Here is a 6,076-nt window from a genome sequence, read left to right as displayed (position 1 = left end):
CTTGAGTAACTGGAGCAAAGCAGGTAGAGGCGAAATAATGAAGATTATTGTAAATAAGCACCAGAGCCTCAGTTTCCTATGGGGCAGTTATCTAGCAATGATAAAGGGAAAATAACAAAAACTTCAAAGAAACATGAACAGATGTGTAGAATCATTGATGGTGAGAATAATGCATCTAACGTCATTTTGTTCTTATCTTGCTATAAAAGCCATGGAAAAAAGAGAGAATTTCAGAGTGTTTTGGACCGTGAGCAGAGCAACTCTCCTGTGAAATTGTTTTGGATTGTACTTTTTACAATAAAGAACCTTCACAGTATTTTTGTGGATGGATACCAGCCAAAACTTTGACTTATGTTTTTTCCTTGAACCTTGGACCAAAGGTTTAAACACTTAGAAAACTTGGACGTAGGTCTATTGGATTATCAAATTATTTTTAATTCTACACTGCTAATGAATTAACTTGACAGTAACATGAAGACCTGAGTTTATAATTGTAGATCAATTTCATAGGAACCATTAAGAACGGTCCATTATCATGTAAATATGATCTTTATCTCCCTCTGGTGGTGAAAACATGAATTACAAGAACATTGTATGTTTCCACAAGTAAACACGTCAGTTGCGTGAAATAAGACCTGGAAACAGCATTGTGACGTAGAATTGTCAAATTGGTTTGATTCATCGCACAAATCGGCACAGATTACTTTCTAATCCTGTGTTTGACCCGGTCTTTGTACGTTTTGACCGTATAGAAATGTAATTCTTGCCATTTCAAGAATGAGATGAACCTGCTGGATCTACTGCCCTTACTTTTTAACAACTTGTGCTTTCTATTATTTTACCTCTTTTCTTATCATTTTATTTGTTATTTATGTTTTAATTTTGTCTTGCCGATTTTAATGTTGATGTAAAGCACTTTGAATTACCTTGTGTTGAATTGTGCTGTACAGATAAACTTGCCTTGCCAAAACTGAAATCATCGGTGCTCCACAGAAACAAAGAAGTGTTATCAGTTACATTGCAACTCTCTAGAACCTTAAACAAGATTAGAAATCTGGATCTGAACTTTAACAGCCACATTAAATGCAGCTCTGCCTCCCATCTTTTCATCAGTTTCATTCCTCTTCATTTATTGGTAACTCCATCTGCTCAGGTGCTCCTCCACCTGCTCATACCTCCATCTGCTCAGGTGCTCCTCCACCTGCTCAGGTGCTCCTCCACCTGCTCAGATGCTCCTCCACCTGCTCCTTTCACCACCACCTTCTCTCATCTGTATTCTGATCCGTCAGTGTCTCCATCACCGTAGAAAAGGGCGCTGGGCACGACCCTTGATGCAACCCCACCTCCACTTTGAATCCCCCCGTCATGCCTACTGCACACCTCACCTCTTTTATGCTGCTCTAGTACAGTCGGCGCCGTACTAGTACAGCCCTTTCCTTAGATAAAAAATGGAATCTAACCATGGAAACCAAAAATGTTTTTAGTTTTTAGTTGTTTCTTTTGAACATTTTAACCTGGAGGTCAATAGATCCAGACTCTAGTGGTCGGTAGAGGAACCGCAGGGTTGGAAGTGTTACTTTAGATAGTTTTAGTCATCAAGTCGCCCTGAAACAGGAAGTTACATCATCACATACAGACCTGCAGCAGAGAAAAAGTATTTATATCACTGACCAGAGACAGATCGACACCATGACTGGATTTGATGGGAGATAAAAGATTCTGTTTCGGATGTTTAGGTCTTCAGATAATCCATCCGTCCACCTAAACTTTGAACTTGAACTCTTGCTGGTTGTGTGTTCAGAGGATTTACAGCAGTGTGAGGACGGTGGGTGTTGGTGTGAAGATGTTTTTAGCCAACAAGTGAAAAAGAAAAGGGAACTATCATGTTCATATAGAGAGGAGAAACAGAGAAAAGCATAATTTCCTCCGGCAGAGACAGAATGACACCACGGCTGCAGCTTTTCATCACTTTACTGCTTCACTTTGAAGGTAAAGATCAACTTTTTGACATGTTTCGGGGCTTTATGTGATTTAAACCAGGGGTGGGTAGTCCTGGTCCTCCAGGGTCGTGTCCTGCAGGTTTTACATGTTTCCCTGCTTCAGCAAAACCCTGACAGACACGTCTGAGTCGTTACCAGAGCTGTGCTGACCTGGACAGGTGTGTTGAAGCATCTAAAACATGCAGGACACGGCAGGTGTCTGTCCTCAGCCTCCGTCCTCCACCCACACTCCTGTCATCTGTGAGACGCCCCCTGGTGGCAGCAGCTGGTATAACATGTAGACGTGGATCAGTGGAGGACCGGGTCGTTGTTGGAGAACCACGTTCAACCCTCAGCTCACTGATTTCAGTCTGTGAACAAAAACAGAAGCTGGTTATTCTCCTACATGCTGCACAAACAGGCTGTTTTATACAATCAATATTTTTGATTTTCAATTCAGTTAAAAATCTTTTTCACACTGAAGTGTAAGAAAGAAAAGAAGTCAGAAGAACTAACTTTACATATTCATCTTTTTATAAAAGGAGATTTGACAGTAACATCTAAATGCTTCCACTAGCTCAGATTATGGAACATCACAACATTTCCTACCAAACTTATGCAGATGAAACACAGCTTTATATTTCAGTGTCACCACGTGACTACAGTCCCCTACTCTCATTGAGTAACTGTATTCAAATGAAAAGTAGAGAACTGCTTTGTTTGGGGCTTTGGAATATCAAGTATTAGACTATGAAATTGATCAATACTAAAGTATTCACAGGATAGTGACTCAGGAGCTAAAGTGCTAAAGAAGTTTGAATCACGATCAAGAGAGTCCATGAATTTAAAGTCACTACTTAGGTTCAGATCAAATGGAACAAAACAGTTTATATCAGGGTCAGAATTATAAGGAATGTTTGATACCATGGTGACCTGTTAGGAAAAAAGTTATGTTAAAGTTCTAAACAAAATAATACTAGGATACGCTGATTCAGACTGTTTCTTGTGGTTTGATGACCAGCCGATCAAAAAAATCAAATAGCCATCTAAAGTTTATCACTAAATCTACCTTTTACCACCTAAAAAACATTGCTAGAATTATGGGAATTCTCTCTAAACAAGACATTGAAAAACGTATTCATGCATTTATTTTCAGTAGGTTGGATTATTGCAATGGCATCTTTACAGGCCTTAACAAGAAATCTATCAGGGAGCTGCAGCTGATCCAGAACGATCCGCCAGAGTCCTTACAAACACCAGGAATCTGGACCACATTACACCAGGAAACTGGACCATATTACACCAGGAAACTGGACCATATTACACCAGGTAACTGGACCATATTACACCAGGAAACTGGACCATATTACACCAGGAAACTGGACCACATTACACCAGGAACCAGGACCACATTACACCAGGAAACTGGACCATATTACACCAGGAAACTGGACCACATTACACCAGGAAACTGGACCACATTACACCAGGAAACTGGACCATATTACACCAGGAAACTGGACCATATTACACCGTTCATGAAATCACTACACTGGCTTCCAGTGAGTCAAAGGATAATGTTTAAAATCTTACTGCTGGTCTACAAAGCACTGAATGGTTCTGGACCAAAATACATGGTTGATCTGTTAGTTCCTATGAAGCTCCCAGACCCCTGAGGTTCATCTGGATCTGTTAGTTCCTATGAAGCTCCCAGACCCCTGAGGTTCATCTGGATCTGGTTTGTTGTGGTTCCAGAACCAGAACCAAGCAAGGTGAGGCAGCGTTCAGTTATTTTGCTCCTCACCGGTGGAACAAACTTCCTGTAGACCTGAGGTCTGCTGCAACTGTAGATCATATAAATCAGGCCTAAAAACATTACTGTTTACTGAAGCGTACTCCTAAATTAAAATACTTACCTGCTGTACTCTACTGCCCTTATTTTTAACAGCTTGTGCTGTTTATTATTTAACTTCATAATTGTATTCAATCTTATTTGTTAATTACTGTCTCATTAGGTCTTCCCACCTTAATGTCAATGTAAAGCACTTTGAATTACCTTGTGTTGAATTTTGTTATTTAAATAAACGTTCATTGCATTGCCTTGCCTTGCATTAAAATTACTTATTTGCCCTCTAGTGGACACATAAATTACTGCATTTAAAATACTTATTTCCCCCTAGTGGACGTAGTGGACGTAGTGGACTCTAGTAAACCCCCCCAGACCAACGACCCCCCCAGACCAACGACCCCCCCCCAGACCAACAACTCCCCAGACCAACGACCCCCCCAGACCAACGACCCCCCCCAGACCAACAACTCCCCAGGCCAACGACCCCCCCCAGACCAACGACCCCCCCAGACCAACGACCCCCCCAGACCAACGACCCCCCCCAGACCAACAACTCCCCAGGCCAACGACCCCCCCAGACCAACGACCCCCCCCAGACCAACGACCCCCCGAGACCAACGACCCCTCAGACCAAAGACCCCCCCAGACCAACGACCCCCCCCAGACCAACAACCCCCCCAGACCAACGACCCCTCAGACCAACGACCCCCCCAGACCCAGATGGGCCCAGAGAGAGGGAACCCCCCAACAGGGAGGGGGGGGACCGGAGAGCGGGAACCTCTCAACAGGGTGACACCCGCGGAAACGGGAAAATAAAGTGCAAACTATAAAAGTATTACAGTATTTAAAATCAGGCAAACAAAAGTGCCAAAAAGAGGAGCAAGGACTGAGGCATCAAAAAAGCAGAAAACAAGATATATCGTCACAAATCTTTTTAGACATTTTGTTGGAGTCTATTTTTCTTAGGGATAAGAAGAATAATTTAAAATCATTTAAAAACCAGTCAAAGGAGGGTTTGCTATTCCTCCACTTACTACAATGAATATGATATTTACCCATGAGAGTAACTATATTTATCATGTCAGATACATTCGACTTCAAGTTATCTATATAGAAATAAATATGAGAGCTATCAAAGACTGGCATGTCCTCTATTCTAAGTAGTAACCAGTTTCTTAATTCTAACCAGACGTTTCTGGACACAGGACACATAAACACACACGAGTCGACCATTTCGTAACACGCAGCGTTGTGACAGGAAGTGGAAACGAGGGCCGATCAGATGAGGCTCATGGAGATTACTGATTGATTTAATAGATGAACGACATGTACTCCAAATGATATTTTTAGACACACACTTAACAGTTTTTAGTGCTTATAAATTAAAATGAATTATTTATTTACTTCCAAATAAAATGAATTGTTTTAAGGATTGTAATGGCTAGTTTACTGGGCAATGAATGAATGAATGAATGACCATATAAATATCATGAATGAATTCATTAATTAATTAATTTATTTTATTTTGTGTCATGTCTGAAGACCCATCCCTTACAGGATTATAAGACACCAGAAACAGAAAATCATCAATACACAATATCACACGCACTTAATTGCAATTGAAATAAACTATTTTAAAGGGACTGCTGATTGGTCCAGAGCTTCGGGAGCTGTGTGCTGGCCTGCCGTCCCCACCCCCGGTCATCCCATTGCTGTTTCCACATGCCTGCTGTGTGCTGTTGACGTTCCCGACCTCCCAGTCTGGCCCTCGGCCGGAGGGTCCCGCTTATTATCCAGTTCCTGGTCCAGGTTTCTTCCCTCCTAAAGCGGAGTTTTTCTTGCCACTGTTTGGCTTAAGGCTTTTCTCCCACTAGGGGAGTTTTTACCTGCCATTGTTTATGTAATAATTGCTCGGGGATTTATGTTCATGTTCTGGGTCTCTGGAAAGCATCTGGAGACAACTTTTGTTGTATTAGACGCTATATAAATAAAATAGAATTGAATTGAATTCAATTGAATTGAATTCAATTGAATTGAATTCAATATAAATACAATACTGTGCTCTGTTGCTACTTTGTTACAAGCGTTACAGAATTGGCGAGCCGGCCAGGAGCCAGTTAGTTACAATATCAATACTGAAATTACGTCCAATATGGATTTTGTACAAAGGTTGGCTGTTAAAATCCCGAATGCAGTCATTGTTAGTGGGTTACCTGCTAGTGCAGGTGCGTTGTGTTAATTGGCGCTG

The sequence above is a fragment of the Cololabis saira genome, chromosome 18 (assembly GCF_033807715.1).
Source record: "Cololabis saira isolate AMF1-May2022 chromosome 18, fColSai1.1, whole genome shotgun sequence".
NCBI classification, from domain to species: domain Eukaryota; kingdom Metazoa; phylum Chordata; class Actinopteri; order Beloniformes; family Belonidae; genus Cololabis; species Cololabis saira.
This window is presented reverse-complemented; position numbering follows the sequence as displayed.